A 25058-nucleotide genomic window follows, 5' to 3' on the forward strand; every position below is an offset into this window, starting at 1 on the left:
ACACCATTCTGTGGGCACATATCCTGTAGTGAGGCTGAGATTGTATAGCTGTTTTATTTGAGGGATTAGTTCCTCTTGGAGTTCATGTAGGACACAACCTGGGATGCCATCTGGTCCCATGGAAGCAGTGTTTTTTGCTTTGGAGAGGGCAGCCTTCACCTGAGCATCAGAGATGTTTGGGAGGCAGCCCTCTGCCAGGATAGATACTTGCTCTTTTGGGGGGGAGGGGGTGGAGAAGTTTGCACTGAACCTGTCTGCCAGGATATTGGCGATGTCTGTGGGTTCAGTGTATTTTTTGTCATTTAGAATCAACTCAGAACAAGTCTGGGAGTTGCATCCCAGGTTCCTAACATAACTGAAAATAGCCTTATGATTGTCTTTGGTGTCCTGTCCAATTTTTCTCTCGAAGCGGGCCTTGGAGGATTTTATGAGGGATCATAATTTTTGCTAGTACTAATCAGAGATGCCTTCCCTATTAGGGATTTTGCTCTGTCATGTAGTAGCTTCCTCCTTCTGTTGTACAGTTTATTTATGGCAGGGGTCCACCAGACTGGACGCCTGCCTTTGGATGATTGGGTCTTGGTTTTGTTTGGGATAGCATGATCCATGCATTCCTGGAGATGTCCGTAGAATGCATTTATATAGGATTCTGCAGTTTGGGCCGTAGTTTCCTCTGGCCCTGGGGCCTTGAAGGATTCCACTTCGGTTTTGAGAAGTGAGAAGTTCGCTTTTGAGAAGTTTGCACTGTGGTTTTCTGGGCTGGAGTTGGGGTGGGGATGTGGACATCCAGTGAAATTAATTTATGGTCTGATCTTACCAATGAGTGATATACTTCTGGTGTGGAGCATAGAATCCACATGTTGGTAATGATCAGGTCTAGTATGTTATCCCCTCTTGTTGGAGTGGTGACTAGTTGTTCCATAGCATTTGAGTTTATAATTTCCAGGAACCTTTGGGCTAAGGTGCTGGGGCTTGAGTAGTGCTTCCAGTCAATGTTTGGGTAGTTGAAGTCACCCAATATAATGGTGTTCGGAGAGATCTTCATGTTCTCCAATGTTTTCAGGAAAGCCGAGTGGGATTCCTGACTTTGAGAGGGTGGTCTGCAGGATGCTATAAACTGAAAAGCAGTCTTGCCCACTGTTAGTTGCACATGGATGGTCTCCGATACTTGCAATGCTACTAACCTGGAGGTGTGGATATCCTTGATAAATATGGAAACTCCCCCTCCTTTTGTGGTTCGGTCCGGGTTTTGGGGCCGAAAAGCATGATATGAGGTATAGCCTGGTAGTGCTGGGGTGCTCTCTGGAGCCTTGAACCAGGTTTCTGTCACTGCACAGATATCGATGTTCTCCATACTGAGGAGAGCTTTGAGTGCATGCATCTTGAGGTTAAGACTTCTGGCATTAAGCAGCATTACCCTTAGTTTCTTGTTCCTTGTGCTGTCTATGGGGATGGGTTTGACTTTTGAACCTTGCCTAAAAAGGCACTATGGGGGTGGCAAGAGCCTTTGCCAATATCCGAAAGCCCAGTGGTGACAGGTGCAAGCCGTCCCTAGCGAAGCAATGTGGCTTGTCGAGCATGTCATCCCAGGCTGACAGACACTGGATCACCTTTGAATGACACCAAAATTTTAGCCAATTGTTAAAATTGATAATTTTGTCTTTGTACTGTGGCATCATTCTAGGTGAGGGTAAGATGCTGCTCAAGGTCAGGGTCATACCAGCCTGGGCTATATGATCAGAGAGCTCCTCTATGTCTCTTTTCATGTAGTCCAGGGAGGTATGCCTCAGGTCATTCACACCAGCATGTACAATGACTGAGTGATATTTGGATTTGCTTTGGAGTGACCTGAGTGCTTGCTATGTGGCGGATCCTAGCACCCGACAGGCAGCTCACCGTGACCTTCTCTTTATTCAGCCTGGTGAGTGGGACGTCAGTGTGTCTGACAATAGAGTCACCTATTACAAGAGTATCAGGTGTGTTATTCAGCCTTAAGGGCTGTGGCTGCTTGGCACACTGACTTTGTGGGCTATGTGTTGTGCATGTTTTGTTTTGAGGTAGCGTTTGCTTGGATGTCTGATTTGGAGGTCTCTGTTGCTTAGGTAGATTTTTATTTAGAGCCTCTGAGTATGTTTTTGTGTATTTATGTGTTTGGTTCGCTGATGTGGTGGGACTATGTGATACTGGAATTGTGTTGTGTGAGGTTACCTTCTCCTCCTGACTGGTTACACCAGTTTTGAGATGAGAGAGCTCAGCCTCCAGTTTGGCTAAATAGTTGCATCTCTCACATATATTTGAACCTGTTTGGAGGAGGAGAGGGTTGTCCGTGTACATGAGACAGTTGTAACATTGCCTCAAAATTAAGCCATTAAGCCTTTTTTAGACCTGTACTGATGGCATGTCATTGATCTCCAGATGTGTTACACCTACATAGGAACTAGAGTACAGTAGGGCAGAATGCTTTGTGTTAATTAGGTACACCGGTCTCCTGGTGATTTCACTTGATAGCAGTTGTTAGTAGGACACTGCTATTTGTTTGGCGTGGATATTGATATATATTATAAGGGGTGTTACTCTTAGGGGCCAAACTACAATGGACTCCTGTCATCATGGCACAAACAGGAATAGCTTACTATTGCTACTGTCCTATTGTATTCACACCCTTTGTATGTTTGCACACTGTTGTATATGACATGTGTCATCAAGCAGTGAATAATGTTAGCTATCCTTTATTGATGTATCTCTACATACTGTACTCCCATGTATGTGATCCTGACATGTGTCCCTATTTGCTTGTCTTTCAGGAAATATGCATACCCGACACCAGGGCCCTATTACAGATGCTGAGAATGACATAATCCTGGATGAATTGCAGGAACACCATCAACTCCTGCTATCCAGGGGGAGGGCAAACAGGGAAGAGCGGGCAGCAATGTGGGGTTACCTGGTCTGCAATGTGAATGCTATCAGTCACCAGAGCAGAACATATGAACAGATGCGACACTGTGCCACTGATATGATCATGCAGAAGAGCAGTGGATGTGGCCAGGGATTGTGGTGTCATTGATGGAGGGCCTGAGACAAAAAGTGCTTCAACAAAATATTAGTTTAAGGGTGTGCATACTTATGCAACCAGCTTATTGTATGTTTTTTATTTTTTATATTTTTTCGCCTAACAGATTTGTTTGTTTTTCAATTGAATTGTACAGGTTATAGGTTACATTAAAGGTGGGAAAAGTTTTCAAATGATTTATTGTGGTCTCATTTTTTTATATCACAAAAAAACTGGCATTTTAGCAGGGGTGTGTAAACTTTTTATATCCACTGTAGGTTTATGTGGGTGTCACGTGGGTGTCACGTGTTTTTTTGGGTGGGAGGAGGTTAGCGGCACTTTGAATGTCATAATCACTGTGAAGACTGGTAAAGATGGGTGAAGGCTGCCAGCCTACCCAGATAGAATTGTGCAGATAATTCTATCATTTGTAAATGTGAAATGTTGAATTTAAAACAATGTGGCAACATTGCTATCTGCTGTAAAGAAAGCTAAGTCAAGCATTTCTTGTTGGTTCTTTGAAATTAAAATGATTTCATCACTGCCTTTCATGTTTACAAGTCGGCTCCAGTCCGGCTAGATGAAGGCTTCCTGCCTGTGAACACCAGGAAAGTGTAAAAGATGATGTAATGTTTTAGCAGAAGTGCAGTTTCAATTTTAACAGTGAGAACCAGATATTATTAAGCATTTTTTTTGTCTTGGGCACCCTTTTAAGGACCTTTGGGTAGCTGATAATATTAGCTGGGTGGTGGCAGTAATTACTACTGTATAGCCTGGGTAAAAGGGGCACAGCTGGAGAACCTGTGCCAGCCTTCCCCAGAAGTGTCTGTGTGGTTGTGTAAACTCTTATCTCAAAGTATGTGTGTGTCAGCTACTTGGGCAGGGACATGAAGCACTGGTTGGACAAAGAGGGTGCTAGAGGTTTTAGCTTGCCCACTAGGCTGAGATCTGGACCCTATAGCTGTGCCAGTGGGGAGTCATACTGGGGACCTGGAGAGCAAGGGAGCGACCAGCCCCAAACTGACTGTGATCTCTGTGTGCTCTTAAGGGAAATTGCACTTTACTGTGTGTATTTGTTATCCTTTCCTCATATATGAGACGCCCTCTCTGGTGTTAGTGGTGAGGATTGAGGCTCCTTGATTGCTGGGCCAGGGCATGGGCGTCACACTCGCATTGTGAACAACATAGCAGTTAAAGTAATAGCTACTGTAAATGTGGAATCTGTGGACATATTACCCTGTTATAGTGCCACCTGTGGTGGTGTTTACATTACCTCTCCTTCAAAGTTTCACAGGACCTTCAGGAAGCAGAAGGGGCTGTGTGCCTGCTCCTGGTAAGCACAACACTGTTTTATTAGAGATGTAGATTTAGTGCAATGTATTTGCTAAATTGTCATCCCAGGCCTGCTAGCTGGATTGATGTATTGTCCACATGATTCCCAACTGCACAGATATTTTCTGACTGTACACAATGTAGACTCTTACCTATGCCATGTAGGTGTGAGTATACTGATAGATTTCACAGTATTGTCAGATATTACAGACTGTCATATGTGCTAACTTTGCAGAGTTCTACCAAATGTCAACAGTATACATCATTGTTTGTCATGAGATTCCTGTGTAAAGAGCTTTTATTTACAATAACTACAGATGTTTGATAGAAAAGAATGTCCTCATATCCTACTATACAAGGTTGGGGGTTGAACAAGTCTGTAATAGTGACAGCAGTGTATGCCACTTAACATATATTGCAACATAGTACTGCAGTGCACAGTAGTACATGTATTAATGTACTGCTTTTCCCTTTTTATCACAAGTGATCAAGGGGATTGGTCTCTGTCCCCTTCACAACCTGATGTCAGTGTCTCTTCAGACTCTGATGATGATGGATGCCAAAGTGAGGCACAGGTTGGGGTTGCAGGGGCTGAATCTGTCACAGAGGGTGACATCCCTCTTTTGCCCTCATTATCAACATACACAGTCGGTATGCCTACGTATACCTAGTCCCCTGAGGCTAGAGATATTGGATAGTCGGAGAGTGGGGACATTGAATAGGAAAGTATGGCTACTGTGGCTGCAGTGAGTGTTGATACTGGCCATAGCTAAAGAGCTGGTGGGGTTCCACACAGGCGGATCAATAGGGGTGCTCATAGGAGGCCTACTGTCCCTCCACCACCTGTTGCAGGTGTCTCATCACATGTCACTTGACATATGATTAGGGCTATCATGGGAGCACAGGCACATTTTGAAAGGAACTCCAGATGAATGCTCAGGGTTATGGATGCAGCACAGTCTGACATCCGTGACTGCCTCCACCACATGGCTGATACTCTGGATCAGTTGACTGACGCAGTAGTAAGACGGTGGTCTGAGACAGATCACACACTATCTGTCTTGAGACACACATTGTCTGTGTTGGAATGTCTGGTTGGAGTTGAGCATTGGACCCATGGATATAACATCAGCTGAGTTTCCACATGGCCATGCACAATCATGCTTCCATAGTGGCAGTACATCCAGCACTCCAGAGGGAAGTGTGCTGTCCACACCAAAACATGGCAGGCCATGGGCTTTTGGTCCTGTGCATTCCCATGGAGGACACAGTCCCAGCAGACAACAGACACCCTCAGGTACTAGCCCCAATTCTGACTTTGGCATTGAGTTGCCAGTGCAACTCCAGGCAGAGCCAGTTTCCATATTTGGGGGTAGAAACAGTGAACTGTCAGCTCTACCATGCACGGCTCACAGCTTTCCAACATACAGACATATAGTGCTAGCACAGAGCTTGACTGTGTTCATGCAGACACTCGCACACCTCTGCCACAATCAAGTGATCTACCGACATGCCCGCCACATTTCCATAGTCCATCTTCCGTGCTTCCCTTCATGACTCACACACACACGTTTGCCAACCTATTGGGCCAGCCTAGGCCTCCTGGATCCCACAAAACTCCCTGTGCAGGTAATAATATTTGTGCCACATCCCTGTCATCCATGCAGGGAAATGAAGCTATGTGTCTGATGCATAGAATGACTATATAAATTACTATGTATTTTTTATCCACTGTTGCCTTTGACATGCCACTTGTACTGGTCACGGATAGAAATTGTATGCTGCCATGTGTAATGTGTAAACCACATTATTTTGTGTACATTATGTTGGATAGTATTGTAATGACTGTATACTTTCCCAATGAAAGGTGTCTCATTGAACTGTTTATGTTTCAGTTTCAGGTTGTGTAGGACACACCTATGTGTACATAGGTACAATAAATGCATAGATGTCAGAATACAGGATGGAATTTAAGCACAGAAGAAAAATGTCTTCAGAAAGGTGAAGCGGTATAGGTGCATGGCTCCATAGATTCATATGTGTACAATATGCTAACAAGAACAATGGCTTCTTTCAGCCTAATCATGCATCACTAATCTCTGATAAGGTCTGATATCCATGATAAGTGTAAGCAGGATTTTGGGAGGTGAGACATTTATAAGCTGTGGTGTGGGAGATGAACTATCTACAATTTCCCTATGCCCATTACATAAGTGTCCTGAACCAGGCTGTTGACATCCCCATAGTGCATTCTATAAGTGGTATCTCCAGGAAAAACTTTCCAGTGAGAAAACATCAACTTCAAACAACATCACAGTTATGCTGCTGCATTCTAGGAATACCAACAATGAACTACACTTACTGGAAGGTGTCCCCACCTTGGAATATGCAGACATTTGCACAGTCACAGACACCTGGTTGAAGGCTGTGGACAGCACCACAAACATACCAGTCTACATTTCCTTCCACATACTCAGACTTCAAACTGACAGTGTGCAAGGTAACGCAGGTGGTGTATACATACTCATTAAAGACAGATACACATCCAGATTGGGTACATAGTGTGATTCCCTGGGAACACTGCAAGTGATATTCATTGCTGGAAGTGCACCTAGTCAAGCCATTGCCAGCTACAGAAGAAACATGCATGACTCAAGACACCTGTTGTGCTTATTTGAATCTACTTGTGTCTATCAAGATACATCACAACACCATAGTTTGGGGTGACTTTACCTGACCACCATTTGTGTTGGCTAATAATGCTGAATCTCACTTTGCCAAAGGTTAGTTCACATCCTTAACTATAATGCCCTGAACCTGTGTCATGACAATGGACTGCATCAGGTGCCTACCAACATGGGTGACCAATATAGCATCTCCACTGTGAGGTCTTCCCTGGTGAGATCTGGCCAGAAATCAGTCTCATTAACAGTACGTATCACACCTGAACCCCACCCCTAGAGCAATTACAGTCATAAAATTCAACCAAGCAAATTCTAACCTCTTTATGGGATGGTATAAATAGCTTGACTGCACCTCTCCTCCTTAGATGGAACAGGCAACTATGCTGAGCTTTACAGTGAAGATTTATGCAAATACCTCTACAGTTGCATACACTCAACTGTACCTGACAGGACAACAAGCCTCTCATGGCACAGCAAACCTGCATGGTGGACAAGTGCCATTATCAGGCTGGACAATAAGAGGTGGACATTGCTGTGTGACAGTTGGAGTGAGGGACCCCCCTAACATGGAAACTGAACCTCCTCAGTCAAAAGAGGGAAATAATGTTGTAGTGTCATCCTGTAAAAGAAAGTGTGCAACAAAATTAGCCTTCTCTACAAAAGACAGCTGCAAGAAATAGTGTAGTTACATTTATAACCTAAGAGGAAAGGCCCAGATGTTGGTGAACATGCACCTAATGATACCACATATAATGAGCTTGTACACATAGCTACCCTGCTGTCCAACAGGTTCTGTGACAACTTCACTCCCCTGTCTCCACTACACGTACTGCATAACCTCCCTACAAACTGTCCCATACCTTCTGTATCTACAAGGCAGGTCATAAATGGCCTCTCTAAGGAGGAAACACAGCATCTATTGGACCTGCTAACATCCCAGGTAGCACCCTACATGAGATCCGACAGGGATTGCTAACAGTATTGTGAACTCCTTGCAATCATAATGTAACCACTGTCTGCATCCCAGGTGAGTGGGAAATGGCAGCTGTTATCCCATTGCACAGAAGTGGTGCATCCATCAAACATGGGAACCATAGACCTATTAGCATGAGTAGCCATATCTGTAAGCCCATGGGGCATATCATCATGGCCTGATCAGCAAAGATATATGTAATATACAAACAGTTAACCCTACACAGTTTGGATTTCTGAAAGGAAGATCCTGCCTCTTAAACTAGGTGGACATGTATAAGGCAGTCACCAAGGACCTGGATAAGGGGGGCATCTGTGCATTCAACTCCCTTGGATTTAGCCCAACTGTGTGACACTATCCCCCACTCAGGCATAATTGACAAAATCACTGTGGTAGGCATCACCAGTAATATCATTATAGGGGTCACTAAGTGGTTCACTGATAGAGCTCATACTCAAAATAGGGGAATCCACCTCCAATAGCTGATCTGTAACCAGGGGTGTTCCACAGGGCTCAGTCCTGGGTCTACTGCTTGGAAATGATTTATCCAGAGTACAAGCACAACATGAATGTCTGTGGCTGACAAGGTTGCTGATGCCTGCAAACTGCGGGCAGTCATAGAATCTCCCCGTTGTGTCAATGTCCTACAAGAGAGTCTTCATGGACAAATGATTGTTGACATACTCATGGCTGGAAACGCCATGCAAATATGTATGTAGTATAATTTCCATTGGTGGCACCAATGTGCCTGGTAAGTAGCACATCAGTAGCAACACCTGATATGGATGCTCAGGGTGATAGACTTGGGCACACAGGCCTTACCACAAAGATTTACACCTACTTTACCTTAGATCACAATATCTCACCTGTGGTAAGAAGGGAATTATATGTTGATCATATCATATCTGTGGGCGCTGTCACCTAAAGTGACATAGATATAATTTCTATGTACCATTCCCTCAGCAGGCCTATATTTGAGTGCAATGGCTATTTTCAGGTACTTTTACAAGCACTAGTAGTAGTTGAACATAACACAAATGTTCTTCACAAGGGAAGTTCAGGTCATCCGTATCTGTCCTGTGGGGATCATCTGACATAACTGTCATTGTAGCCTGTGTGAAAAAGACTAATCAGAGGTGATCTTTACCTTGCATATGGGACAATATCTGACCCTGCTTTATTGGAAATGCTGCAGATATGTAGGTGGAATGGTACATGGATTACTCTCTGTAAGGACATTAACCTGGTATGTGACATTACTAACACATGGTAGTGGGAGAGAAACATCTACCAGACCTTAAAAAATCTTTGAAACAGACTCCCAGCTAATATCAAACAGAGCACCTCATTGGCCCACTTCAGATGCTGTCTGTATGATTGGCTGGGTGACTGTAATTTTACCACAGGGCTTTTGCCTGTGTCTGTCGTGGACAGGGGCAATATGTGCTGAACATGTAAATAATGATAAGAATTTGGCTAGGATTGTAAAGGCTTTAGGGCCATTGGGTTAGTAAAGTCCAATGATCCTATGATCCCATATGCTGCTGTAAAATGCTTTAACATCCACACACATGGCTACAATGAGAATAACACTACTACTACTAATCCATGTTTACAGAACACTACACAGCACACATACACACACTCTAAGTTGGTTGCAATTAGATTAGAACCCCTAGCTATCTAAGGGTATACACTACAGATCACAGTACTTAATGCAAGCACCACAGCTCAAGTCTGCTATGAACAGCTCTTTAGGTATTCTTATGCTAGATGACATCAGCAGGCCTTGTTGTGGTCAGGAATTTGAATAAGCAGACCTTGTTGTGGTCAGGGATTTGAAGGCTTATATCACCTGGCACAGCCAAAATACAGCAAAACCCAGTGTGGTGATCATATGTATTTTGTAAGGAGATGCAAACACACACACACACACACACACACACACACACACACACACACACACACACACACACACACACACACACACACACAAAGACACCAAGTGGGCTGGAGTGAAATGAAAACCCCTACCGATATAGTCTTACAAACTACAGATCATAGTAGTTATTGTGAGTGCCATGGCTGAAGTCTGTTTTATGCATGGCTGCAGGCAAACTACTTGTGGAGTACATAAACTAGGCTTGTGTTGAACAGTGTGTATGACCTGCAGAGTGACATTGCTTCTTACTCTTATCTGCATCTAGTAGCCTAGCAGTGAGATAACAGTTTCTTATCCTAGCTATGTGGCTACAGTAGCCATTTGGCCATATGTGGCTGTTTGCATTTGGATGGGCAAGCCTGTGGGCAACAACAATGTGCCCTGTCAATGTGTGTGTGTGTGTGTGTGTGTGTGTGTGTGTGTGTGTAGACAACATTATACATTGCAATACCTATTCACCTGTTGGTGTGTGTGTGTGTGTGTGTGTGTGTGTGTGTGTGTGTGTGTGTGTGTGTGTGTGTGTGTGTGAGTGGTGACATCCAGCAGGCACAGGGGGCTGTAAGTAAGTACATTATTTAGTGTTGGGGCCTTACTTTTTGTCCTTTGAGCAACATTCTATATGTGTCATAGTGGTGCTTTACTCAACATTATCAGGGTTTGTAGAACAATACATCCAACTGGGATGTATATATAAATGGAGGTATGTGTGTGTGTAGGCAGTATGCATATGCAGTATATGTGGTATGTAGGTATATGTGGAGAGACAGGTATATGCGTATATATATATATATATATATATATATATATATATATATATATATATGTGTGTGTGTGTGTACAGGGGGTGAGATATACTGACAGACAGATATGTATACATATATTTATGTATCTATAGACATATCTATGTATAAAAAGTCAGTTTGAGCAAGAGGCAACAGAATTGCACTCTGCTTAACTAAGTGTATGAGCATGCCCAGTGGGATTTTCAATAGTTATAAAGTGACTCCAGCCAACACCTACCCGCACTCAAGTCTGAGATTTTGTGCATTATGCAGAATGACATCTGTCCCTGTTTCTGCACCACTGCACTTCACTCAACTTGTGTACAACTTTCTGAGGTTGTGGGATGTAATTAATATGTGCAGAGGCTAATAATATTACGCCACACACAGAATGACAGTCTGTAAAACACAATATAAGGATACCTCACATCCAAAATAAGTGGATACTTCTAGATATGAATCATGAACACCATCACAAAAGATAATTGCCTTTGTCCTTTGAGCCACAGAAGCAGCTTGACAGACACGGGTCACTCATCACACAATCAGCTGCATAAATATGTATGTTGCTATTCCTGCATTAAGTAAGACATACAATGTATGATCAGTTTCTATGTTACTGTCATGATACTGAGATAATTGCTCATATACCATTGATGAGTTACTGTTACAACAGTTACAAGGGAACACTGCTGTGTTGAGGGTGGGGGAACAACACCATATGTTTTGCTGGGATACACTGTAGTCTGACTATCATGTAACCCAATGTCTAAAATCTCCCTTCAAGGATGGACCAGTAATCTGTTCAGGTAGGACTGCAGGAATATTCCATGCATGAGGTCTACTGAATACTTATGGAAACATGATAGTGGAATTGGTATCTTTAGTCACATGTGGATGAAATTTCTGTTCAAGTAGCCCACTATATTTACTTGCATAATGTGCCAGAGCCATACATACAATGCCATATCATGATAATCCTTATGTGTACTGTGTTGGTTCTGGACTTACCTTGCAAATGCAGCAGTTGACACAACTGTAGTTTGGGTCTGACTCTGTCTGATGCAAGCAGTACACAGCCAATGCACATATAGGTACAGAATGTGTGGGTTGCCTGGCATCAACTTTAATTTCCGTATGTGAATTGGAGTAAGGTGTCAGTGCCTAGGTTCCTAGGTTCAGATAAAATGCAGGAACCCACAAGCAAGGTAACACAGAAAAAAGCAATAATATTGCTTCAAAACAGACCATGTATCTCCAAAGATTTAAAACTTTTATTGTACAATTGTGAGCGCTTTCATGGTTATCCAAGACCGCTTCATCAGACAACAATGCAATGAAACCCAACACTTCTTATACCTCACATTAACATCAATTAGTCAATTAAAATAACAGAATTTCCCTCCAAAGTTTTTAAAAGAGACATTAGCTAAATTCACTGTTTACTTAGTCTTTTTAATTTTAACACTGGATTGACAGCAACAGACTCATTCAGACCAAACTCTTTGTGAGCTGCCAATCTAAAAATCCATTGTAGTTCTATATTTTCTGTATTCGATGCAACCGGCCCTAGTCTATTAGACCCCTGCATAACAAAAAGCACCTGAAACAGAAATTTGTGATCTGATCCACATGGCGGCTCACAAAGAGTTTGGCCTGAATGAGTTTGTTTCTGTCAAGCCAGTGTTAAAATTAAAAAGATTAAGTAAACAGTGAATTTAGCTAATGTCTCTTTTAAAATTTTTAGAGGGAAATTTTGTTATTTTAATTGACTAATTGATGTGAATGTGAGGTCAAAGAAGTGCTGGGTTTCATTGCATTGTTGTCTGATGAAGCGGTCTTGGATAGCCATGAAAGCGCTCACAGTTGTACAATAGAAGTTTTAAATCTTTGGAGGTTCATGGTCTGTTTTGAAGCAATATTATTGCTTTTTTCTGTGTTAGCTTGCTTGTGGGTTCCTGCATTTTATCTGTACATGGACTTTAAGTGGATACATGGGACTTTTTAGTATATTTACATCAGTATGGCAGCAGGTAACACAGTTAATGTTATAAACAAAGAAGGTATGGACACTAATCAAAATTCAAGACTGTTAACGTTCATGACTGGTCAATTGAATCCCATGCTGTCGGGTGAGTTGACTGGTGAATGTACGGACAGTATTAATCCCAATGATATAGAACCACAAGTTTGAGACATTAAATGTAACATTGAAAATTATATGTATCTTTTTAAAAGACTTCAATGTCAAAGGTTTCATTTGGATGCTTGTATAAGCATGAATGTAGTTCCGAGGGGTCTACGGGTATTGATAATGCCTACCTATGGTAACACATATCCACAACTTTTGGCACAGTGGCAATGCTTCAATCTAGAGACAAGTAAATCGTACTTGCATCTCTTAATTGACTTTTTCTACCTATGGAGACTGAGCTTGTGGAGCAGGTACAGTCAAGCCAATGAGCATTGGTGTAACTTCTGGGCAAAGAGAATGTGGAAGTATATTTTAATGAACTATTTGAGAGAATAAATCAATATGAGGCATGATTGTTAACTCAGAAAAGAAAGAAATTGAGTCATGATTTGTATGATTTTACACATAATCACGTATTTACATGGCCGAGAGCTCAAGAGAGGCAGCAGGAAGCATCAACCAATCAAGGCTCAACAGGTACCAATGCTGTACAATGATTGGGTCAATCAGAGGATGTGGCATCCCATGGAACCGCTGATTTGACCTCACCGAAGCCAACTACTTCAGCATACTCCACACCAATGGGTGAGGAAGTTTCAGTGGAATTAACTAATAGGTTTACAAGTGTGGTGGTTAATGGCTCTAATACAAATGCGGTACGATGGAAAATCATCTCTACAAATGTATGTGAGCAGGTTTTTCCGCAGTTGCCACTTACAATTCGTCTGGTAAGAATGAACTCAGTAGAGCAAGACCAACGATGCAATACACAGAAACTGAAAGAGCCACCTGTTACTTATACGAACCAAACACTGAAGAAAATGTGGAACCTAAGAGATTTAGATAAGTTTGGAATATTTCTGGATACTTTTTAACAGAAGACGAACAATCATTATTGAATCAAGGTTTGGGTTTCATACCTTCTACAAAATTTGACAGTAGTCAACTTCTAATAGAGTTGAGATTGTTTGCACGTAATGTTAGTTTGAAATTAATGTTTGGGAACGATAATGTGAGTGATAATGTTGATTTTAGAAAACCGAGTGTGTTTATACCATCCATGCCAAGTCATGTTGACACAAAATAGTTTTGAATCAGTGTCCAGTAATATTGCGTGACACTGAACACTTTTTAACTGATTTGTATGAATTTACGCAGGAAAAGGGAGGCAGTGATTTTAAACTGTTAGCTACTTTTGATGTAGTATCATTATTTACTTGTATACTGAATGAAGAAGGTATCTCTATGGTAAAGAATGCAATTTTTAGAAGTGGGCACTTTTCAGCTGCAAAAGTTGATTTTATTTGTATGCTCCTTGAATTGGTTTTAGAACACAGTGTGTTCTTATTTGCAGATAAATATTATTGGCAAACAGCTGGTGTCACTATGGTCACCAGCTATGCCAATTCTTATGCAAATATTGTTATGATAGAGTGGGAATGTACGAATATTTTATCTAATGACAAAGTGGCGTTTTATCGCCGCTTTGTGGATGACCTTTTTGTTGGGTGGAGAGGCACAGCACAACAGTTGTGTCATTTCCATGAGGAATTGAATCTAATTAGTGATTTTTTGAAATTTACGCTGAATATGTCTCCACAATGTATTGAATTTTTAGATGTCAATGTGAGGTTACATCAAGGTAAACTTTTTACTAGAGTGCATAGGAAGTCATGTTATATTCCATCGTTTTTCCATCGTACTAGTATGCACCCCAATCATGTGTTTTCAAATATTATGGTAGGCCAAGGGATGAGGGTATCACATTTATCATGTAATGACCTTGATTTTAAGAATGAGGTGGAATATTTGAATGATGCATTTATACAGAGAGGTTATTCGGCATTAGAAATTTCCAAAGCATTCAATAAGGTTTTTGCAGAATGATATAGACGAGCAAAGCCTTTTTATTCTGAAAGCGGAAGTGCCCATAAAACAATGGGTTATGAGAGGAATGAGCCAGCCTGTGGGGATAGGTTACCAATGGTACTATCATTTTTGAGTGACAGTGATGTCATAAGTAGAGTGGTACATCATAACTGGCCTATTTTGTTGATTGATTCTGAAACTTCAAAGATAGTAGGAAGCACACCTAAATTGGTTTTTAAAAATAAAAGAAATTTGAAACAACTTTTATGCTATCCAAAAATATATAAGACTCCCTCCATGTTTTCAGGAACACATAAGTGTGGATCCTGTAATTTCTGTTGCTTTATAGACGAATCCAGTTTTTTAAACATCCAGTCACTGGCAAGCTATGGGAATTGAGATGTTGGGCTGACTGCAATACTGTTGATCTAGTATACATAGCTCATTGTGTATGCTGTTATTTTTATGTAGGGAAAACCAATCGGTCTCTGAAAGTAAGAATAAGAGATCATGATTACTGCACAAGAAACAGTTTGTATATAGTGCACTGGCTAAGCATACTTTGCAATGTGGACCAGATCACAAATTTCTTTTTCAGGTCCTTTATGTTATTCAGGGGTCTAATAGACTAGGGTCGGTTGCATTATATACAGAAAATATAGAGCTACAATGGGTTTTTAGATTGGTGGCTCACAAAGAGTTTGGCCTGAATGAGTTTGTTTCTGTCAAGCTAGTGTTAAAATTAAAAAGACTAAGTAAACATTGAATTTAGCTAATGTCTCTTTTAAAAAATTTGGAGGGAAATTTTGTTATTTTAATTGATTAATTGATGTTAATGTGAGGTATAAGAAGTGTTGGGTTTCATTGCATTGCATTGTTGCCTGATGAACTGGTCTTGGATAATCGTGAAAGCGCTCACAATTGTACAATAAAAGTTTTAAATCTTTGGAGATACGTGGTCTGTTTTGAAGCAATATTATTGCTTTTTTCTGTGTTACCTTGCTTGTGGGTTCCTGCATTTTATCTGTACGTGGACTTTTATTGGATACTTGGGACTTTTTAGGTTCCTAGGTTGTCAGCGAATGTACTATGTGCTGTCTCTTAGCCAAAGCAAGGACATACTGAGCACACCTACGTCTGCCTACAGGAACATCAGCAGGGGGGTTCCTCCTCCAAGTCCTCCTGTGACTGTGGCTGTGGTGACCTAGGCACTGGTGGTGGGCTGTGTATCCCTTAACTCTGCTGACCCTGCTGCAGCTGTTTCCACAGGATCAAATTGTGTAGCATAACACATTCTGTGAATATATGTGCACATGTGGTTGGAGAATGCTGCAAGGCTCCACCAGCTATATAAAGGCACTGGAACTGTGACTTCAGAAGTCCTAAAATATGCTCTATGATGTTCCTAATTTGTGCTTGTGCCTCATTATGGTATTCTTTGGTATTCTTCTATGGGTGTGTGTGCACTTCTGATGGGTGTCATCATCCACGGTTCCAGGGCGTAGCCAACATCCTCCAATAAATGGCCATGTGGGATGTCCTCCTGAGCAAACATCTGGTACGGTTGTTATGTGTGCCAGATATGGGAGTTGTGATAACTACCAGGGCTGCCAGCACACACATTCAGGATAATTCCCTGGGCATTGCACATGACCTGGCAGTTAATGGAGTGGTACCCCTTGAAGTTGATGTAGATTCTACCCTGCTCACCAGGTGGTGCGTTGATGTGTACATGAGTGCAATATATGCCACCCAGTACTTTAGGATGGTGTGCTACATGGTAGAACTGTTGCATATTGCTGGCCCTCACCTCAGGGGATAGGGGAAATGATATGTGCTCACTGGTATGTGGTAGTATAGCATCCAGAAATTGGTGGAATATCCTGGATGCAAATGCCTGTGACACTCCCATCATGTCCCCAGTCGGTCTTTACCTGTAGGTAGTGTCCTAAGGGCTACACATACCTTTGTTTCCACTGGGATGGTTTCCCCTCTGTTGGCTCTGGCTTTGAGTTGAGGGTGGCAGAGCTCAGTGAGTTCTTGTAATATGTCGCTGTCCACCCAGTAATACTCTGCAATCTCCAGCTCATGTAGCTCCTGGAAGGTTACCCTGGGCCTGAACACTCCTCTCCTTCTCAGCCTAGGCCTATTGTCAGCAGCACCAGCAGCACTGACTTCAGCCTCTAGTACATGCATATGTGGAATAGCTGCAGCAGCCGTTTAGTATTATTTCATCAGTTAAAATGTCCAAGTCAGTACTGCAGTGCTTCAGAGTATTGAGGGGAAAATCAGATTGTAGGGTGTATGCATATTTTATACAGGTTTGCTGTAGGTCCACCATTTGTGATTGGCTAATTATTATGCATTTCACCTGCCTAGATTATAATTAACATCATTTAATAGCCCTGCTTTATTGCACAATGTGGCGATATGTGCTGCACCATGCAGCATAGTTGATACAAAAGCTGTAATCAATAATTGAATATATCCAGTTATAATTACTTGCTCCCTAAGTCATCACTGGGACATAGGTGGTCTTTCCATGTGAACACACTCAGCTATGCAGTGCGCCGCACAAACACATGCACCAGGAATTAAAAATCCTAAAACTAATGGGACACATCCCTGTGCTGGCATCCACATCTAGTGTAAATATCAACATGGTGTAGGAGCCTAAACAAAAGGGATCTGCAGACATGGTTGCTCCTTTTAGCGATTCAACACATTCACCTCATTTGCATACATATTTGTGCTGACAGCCTGGTAACTACATGGTTCAAAGCTGTATGACCTAGGCATCATCACCAGTGCACCATTGTATGGACCTGATGGAACGTCTTATAATACATTTCTGACAAATATTATAAAATGCTTTCTATTCCTTTTTTTTTTTCAAATTAGACATGTTTGTGCACTGAGGTGCATAGTGCAAACATGCCAAAATTATTAAAAAAATATATTTATTTTTACATATTCAGACATCCATGATGTACCTTTTATGCATATATGTATGTGTTCTAACATTTCCTGGGGAGTTATGTCCATATTTCTGATGTTTTAGACTCCTTCTGTGTATACTATGGACATGGACACGGGGTCTACACAGACACCTTTCTACTTGTTGGATTGCTCCACCTGTGTCATTTCCTTAAGATTCACCTGCTTATGAGGTAATTTGCATTACACGGAACTTTCCTTGTTTGCACGTGCTTGCTCACCGCTAAGTGATTCTTACTGAAACTAAAACCATTCGCACTTGTGTAGCATTGAGGCGTGATGCAGACACAAAAATAAAATCATGTAGGCTTTAATGAATTCCCCTGTCGGTTTTTAAATATTTACTGGATGTCTGTTGAAGCGTTCAATTAAATGCACATGTTCCTGACAAATATTTATGCCCAGTCTAATCCAGTTATTGTACTTTGGGGAATAATATGCAAGTTCTCTTTGAGCTCCTACTACTGAATCTACAACTTCCATAACAGATATTTTCATTAATTTCTTCAGAAATTTAACCTTCTTTTGTTATATTTTTTCCTTTCTAGGTTCCCCATATACATCCTCATGATTGCAAATCAAGTTCCCGTGTCCACATATAAGTAATATTTCTTGCTGAAAGCTGATTATTCCTCCCAAAATGTTCTTAAGCTTGTAATATCAGTTTTTGGTGGAATATAAATACATACTAGTGTACTCTTCCTTCCTTGCCATTAGCCCCTCACTTGCACAAAAATACTTTTATTGTCTTTTTCCCCCTCTTCTATCACTATTGAAGTCACTCTGGCAGTCAGTATTATTACTCCCCTTTTTCTTTGTTCCCAATATCTTGCTGAATATCTGTCCTGAAATCCTTTCTTGGACAAATTCACATGCTCATTTCTTTCCAAACATGTCTTCTGTAGCATTACTATTCTCACTGTACATTTCTTAACATAATTCAATACACTTTCCTTTTTGCCTATAGCTGTAATGCCATTTATATTCCAGTATACTATGGACAGACTAGCCATTATGATAAATTACTATTTTTTCACTTATTATACATGACAGTTTTTTATTTGAATGTATATTTTCTACTTTTGTTTTATATGCATACACTAATGTTTGGCAGGCCAATCTTTTATGCAGTTATTTCTTCTCATCTCCACTTAAACCTATGTCACATTTTCAAGTCTTTTTTCTTTAATGAAACCCTCAGACAAAAAAAACTAACTACATTTTAAGAACACTTCCATCCACCATTAACTTAGAGCAGACACTTCAAGTCTTTTTGCTTTAATGAAACCCTCAGACAAAAAAAACTAAATACATTTAAAGCACACTTCCATCCACCATTAACTTAGAGCAGACACTTTCAATTTCAAGAAATAATGTTAACCCTCTAGATAGGAACAACCCCCCCCCCCACAATTTGACAGCTGCACCCACCAGCATAACCTAATTTAAAATTACGGTTACCCTTACTAAAGTGCACGTTACAGCCTTCGTTCCCATTTACACAAATTGCTGTGTGTTCTTTTTTATCTCTGTTTCCCACCCAAATGTGAAAAACAAGTCATGTGCTTTTAGAAAGCTTTAACTTTTAGCCTTAAGAAAAGAGCACCATCTTCCTTTAAATAAAACTAAGTTATGCACTGTTCTGTTAAATGTATAACAATATTAAGGCTGCTGGAGTGGCTGATACTTCTTAGTCACTTGCCATAATTTCAGATTTTATTTTTTACTGATCTACTTAACATTGTACCTTTAAACTTTTCAGAATGCCGAGAACTCTCAAGATTAATTGCTCACATCTGCAGTCAGCTGGTCTCCATGAAAAAGTAGTCAGCAATGAGAACCAAAAGCTAATAACTGCACATGCATGAAGGAATCTTTAAATTTCAGTCAACGCAGAATGTACAGAATTCCCTTGGCTGCCGTCAGCTGCAGACTTCTTGTCTCTCACTTAGAATATTTGCTAATAGAAAAAAAAAAAACAAGTTGAAGTCTTTGCAGGCACAAAAAGCTCAGAATTTTTCATGCCTTTCATCAATTTGTCTTATTTTTTTCAAGCTTAATTGCTTATAAAAACTTGCTTATAGCTTAAGGTAAGGTCATTAATCTAGACATCCACCCTTGGTAAAACTAGGGAAATAATTATCATCTTAATTCTACATATAATATAACCAGTGCACTTTTATACCCCACCACCAGTGTAACCCCCTCTCCTGTTCAAGTGTGTATGGAAACAGCCCAAAATCACAGCATTATACTAACTCAAACTTGCTTCTGCCTAGCCTTTCTTCACTTGTTATACTGTAAAACCCATGTTTTTTACGACTCAGTAAAAGTTAATTGTTAATTGGTTTAGCTTCTGGTGTTACTGCAGGAGGATCCAGTATTTGTCTGCTTGGGGAGACATGGTCACTTTGCCAGAGATGGCCTCCACCTATCTCCTCACGGCTTTTGGATCCTGGCAAAGATGCTTGCCTCCCCCATAGTGCCTTTTTAAGCAATGTCCAAACAACAAAACTTCTGATGTAAAGAAATCCACTAAAGACAAACTAAAGGTCATGCTACGTAATGCTAGGAACTTAAACAGTAATTTGCACTCCCTGGAAGCACTCCTCACCTTGGAAGATGCTGATGTTTGTGCAGTCACTGAGATGTGGTTCAAGGCCATTGAGAGCACCCTGGCCGTATATGGATACAGTTCCTTTCACATGTTCAGACCCCAAAACCAGCTTGAAAGAACCAGAGGTGAAGGTATATCCATCTTCATTAGATCCAAATACACCACAAGACTGGTGAAACAGTATGACTTTCTTGAGCTACTCCAGGTCCAATTAACCACAGTTAAAATGCCCTCCCACATCATTGATAGCTAAAGGTTCTCTACCATGAGGTAGGTGAAGCACACTACCTACCTGGACTTGTTAGAGATACTAGGTATACAGCCATACATCTAGATCATGAGAGATTTCAACTATCCTTTCATCAGTTTGGTGACTTACATGAGAACAAACATGATTGCTATGAGGTTCTTGGACTTTTTTAATTCAAATGCCCTGGAAAAGTTGGTCCACAACCCACCAAGGGGCTCAGATGTCCTGGACCTAGTGCTCACCAACATGGGGGTAGTCACTGCACTACCCACTGTGTGTTGGTAAGGTCAGACCGCAAATCTGTCTCATTTGAAGTAAAGCTCAAGCCTGACACCCCCCACAGGAGTAAAAAAAAAAATGAAAAATTTCTCCAAAGCAAACTGTTGCCTGCTAAGCGATGGTATAAAAAGTTTCAGAGCCCCTGCTAATATGGCTAGCAGTGATTCCTATGCAGAGGACTAGACAAATGCCCTCTGCAGCCACTTAAACAAATGCATTGACTTAGCTGTGCCCAACAGGAACAAAATGAGGTCTTCCTGAAAAAACAAGCCACCCTGGTAGACTGTATGTATAAATAAACTGTACAACAAAAGAAAGAAACTAATGTCTAAGAACAGGAGGAAACTTACTCAGCACTGGAAGAATATCTCCACAACTTGAACAAGCAAATCAGATATCTTGTTAAGTCTTCTAAGGCTATCTATGAATCTAAATTAGCACCCCAGCTAAAGACGATCATAAAGCATTCTTTAGTTACATCCAAAACCTAAAAGGGAATGCCCAGCTGTGTGCCGAACTTACAGTGGACGGTACTATTCATACTGAACCTGAGGTAATTGCCAACCTGTTATCCAATAGATTTGGCAATAACTTCGCCCCCTGACTCATCCAGACATACCCCAAAGCATTCTTGACACCAATCCTCTACAGAGTATCTCCAAAGTATAGGTCATACAAGCACTCTCCAAGGACAAAAACATGGCCTGTATGGGACCAAATAACATCCTAAGCTGCTTACTAAACAATTTAAAACAAGTCTGAGTGGAACCACTTGACACTGTCTTTAACATAACCTGAGAACTGACTTTGTCTTGGCAGAGTGGAGAAGAACAACAGTAATCTGCTTGCACAAAGAGAATCCATCAACTAACTCTGAGAACTATTGACCACAAGCCTAACCAGCCTTATTTGCAAGACCTTGGAAAGAATCATCATGGACCTTATCCACAAGGACATAAGTGACCTTCAAACCCTTAATCCAACCCAGTTTGGTTTTGTCAAGGGTAGATCTTACTTACTAAGCCTAGTGTATGACTTTGAGAATGTCACCAAAGCCCTGGATGAGGGCAGAACAGTATATACTACCTGTCTTGATTTAGCCAAGGCCTTTGACACAACCCCACATTCAGGTATCGTAGAGAAACTCTCCCAGCCGGGGATTAACCCATGCATTACTACATGGGTAGTAAACTGGGTCAGCAACAGAATACACACTGTCAAAGTTAGGGAGTCCACTTCCACCAGTAGACCAGTTACCAGTGGGGTACCAGAAGGATCTGTGCTGGGCCCTGTACTGTTTGGAATCTGTTTCTCTGATGCCCAGGTGAAGGTAGATGGCCTGTGGCTTACCAGGTTTGCAGATGACTGTAAACTGGGCACAATCATAGAGTCCCCTAATGATGTTAATATATTACAGAAAGGGCTGACACAGACAAATGATTGGTGCCAAACACATGGTCTAAAACTTTCTAATTATGATATAGATAACACCCCTCCATGCTCAAATTCAGTGGTGCGAGATGTAGAAACACAGGTTGATAACAATCTAAACTTTGATCACCATTTGTCCGTAGTGGTAAGAAAAGTATTCTACATTGCACATTTCACAAATAAGGGCATAGCACACAAGACTAGGGAGGTTATAGCTCCACTGTACTTGATCCTTATCAGACCACTAATTGAGTACAATGCTCCCTTCTATATGTACCTCACCAGACACCTGCAGCAACTGGAGAGACCACAAAGATTTCTAACCATGAAAATCCAGAGCCTCCAACACATGACATACATGGAAAGACTGAAAGCCCTGTCAATGTACAGTTATCATCCATACTGCTAAGAGATGACCTGTGCCTGGCATACAGAGCGGTCTTGGACCCTGCACTAATGGAAACACTGCACATTTGCAAATCAAATGGGACAACAATAAGTCACTCCAGAGATCTCATCCTAGCCTGTGATATTAACAGAATATGCTAGAGAGACAAATATATCTCTCAGCAGTTGCTGAGCCTCTTGAATAAGCTCCCACTCCATGTGAAGCAGAGCTCCTCACTGATCCTATTTAAGTGCAACATTGACAATTGAATTGGTGACTGTAAATTCACCCTGGGGGTGGCACCTATGTCCCTCATGGACAGGGGCAGTTGGTGCTGATCACATAATTGCTTTGCTAAAAGCAACCATCTAACTATGGCATAAGGGTACTCAGGTTATTACACAGATAAGCTTGTAAAGGCCCTAGGTCTATTAGCCTAGTGACATCTCTCAACATCAGACTCTGATTCAAGTCCTAAGTCCTGATTTTTATAGTTAACTCCTGTGCTTTTTTCTGTGTCTCAAGCAATTTCCTTTGGAAAATTGGAAAATATTTCACTGGCAAAGTCTCTTTATGAGCTTTATTGTCTGAAGAATGAAAGAAACGGTCCCCTTCTGCATGCTGGCTCACTTTTGTTGGAAAAAATATTTCTTCCTTAACTTGTTCTGCATCAACAAATGTTTTTTATTCATTAGGAAATATACTCTGACGACAGCTAGATGCAGCAGCTTGAATCTCACACCTGCCCCTCAGCATCCCCTATTACGGGGATACATTTGTTTCTTTTTGGTCTGGTGTACAGTGAATAATCATATTCCACAAATACTCTGCTTCTCTAATTTTTAATACTTTTTCCTTCTGCCACGGTTTTGAGAGGATCAACTGTTTCTGCTGATATGAATGCATTTTTACTAATATAGGTCTTGACTACTTTCTCATGGCCAGGTTTAGAACTTGCACTTGATGTGCCTTTCAATTAATAAATCCTACTATGGAACACCAGTCCAGTTGTTTATTTGTGCTTTCATAAAATTAATGTAGTCTATTCCTTCCACTTTCTCTGGTACAGCAGAATATTTCAGGTTTTCTCTATGCATTCTGTCTTTCAACTCTAATATTTTGTGAAACAGTTCTTCTTGAGAAACCATTTCTCATCCAGCCTTTTATTCATTTCATCCTGTGACTTTTGCATGTTTATCAGTTCATCTGAATAGATCATTAAAGTTTATTTTGGTTTTTCCATCCTTTTGCTATTTGAGTTGATGTATTCCTTCAGTGTTTCAATTATTTTAATCACCTCTGACTACATTGTATTTTTTCTTCTAAATTACCAGAAACCATCGCTTGTACCATACTTAAAGGCTGAACTGCTTTTTGCTGAACAGCTGCAACATTCTTCCCAGCCAGTGTTTTCTGGTTGATTTTCTTTCTTCCAGGTTCTCCAAATTTCTTCTTTGCTGGCATCCATGGAGTGTACTTACTAGTCAGAAACTGAATTTTACCCAAGCTTAAAATTTCGCTGGTACTTTTTTCTCTGTTTCTGTTTTCACTCTGGGAGGGCTGAAATTAAACTGTTGATCAACGTGCAGCTATCTTGTAACTCTGACTTTAGCTAGCAGTTTGCAATAAATCTCTGTGCTCATACATTTGATGGTGCTCTACACTGCATAGTAACAGCCATTCATTTTAGCTAGAATTTTGTAATAAATCCATACACACAATGCTCTTCTACACCGTATATTAATAGACATATTTTAAATGCACATGATGGATATGCTTTATGGTTTATATGTATATTACTTTGTCAATAAATTCTAGCATGGAAATGTATATGTTGTTTAAAATTCTTCAGAAAAAGTGTTATAATAATGCCAGTTAGCCAGATGCATTATTTATTCATGTAGCTGCTGTTCTGACTGCTTACACTTTTCTTCTTGGGACATTGCAGTAAATGGCAATGCCCATTTGTAGTATCTCATTAAGCAGAAAAACACAGAGTAAGTGGAATTGTGCCCAAACCAAACTGCTATCTGCTTTCAACTGTCCTAAATTTTGCACAATGTCCAGATTTTTGTCTCATACGTTTGGACTGTTGCTCATAAAATTTGATTGCAGTAATTAAATAAGGGCAGACATTCAAGTTTGAGACTTCACATCCTTCAGAAGATAGGTGCTAAAGGAAATTGTTGTTATTGCATATTTCAAAGTTTCCAAGTTTATAAAAGCAATATTTAAAACCTGTTCCAAATTTTAGACTATTGGGCCCCA

General features: G+C 40.9%; 1 protein-coding gene across 1 annotated transcript in view; it reads left to right on the top strand.

The window, feature by feature from the left end:
* The window catches only part of LOC122815567 (protein mono-ADP-ribosyltransferase PARP12-like), a 991743-nt gene that overhangs the window by 104646 nt on the left and 862039 nt on the right, over positions 1–25058 (top strand). The window lies entirely within an intron of this gene.

Source organism: Protopterus annectens, chromosome 11.part0, assembly GCF_019279795.1.
Source record: "Protopterus annectens isolate FY-2018-M chromosome 11.part0, PAN1.0, whole genome shotgun sequence".
In the NCBI taxonomy this organism is placed as follows: domain Eukaryota; kingdom Metazoa; phylum Chordata; order Ceratodontiformes; family Protopteridae; genus Protopterus; species Protopterus annectens.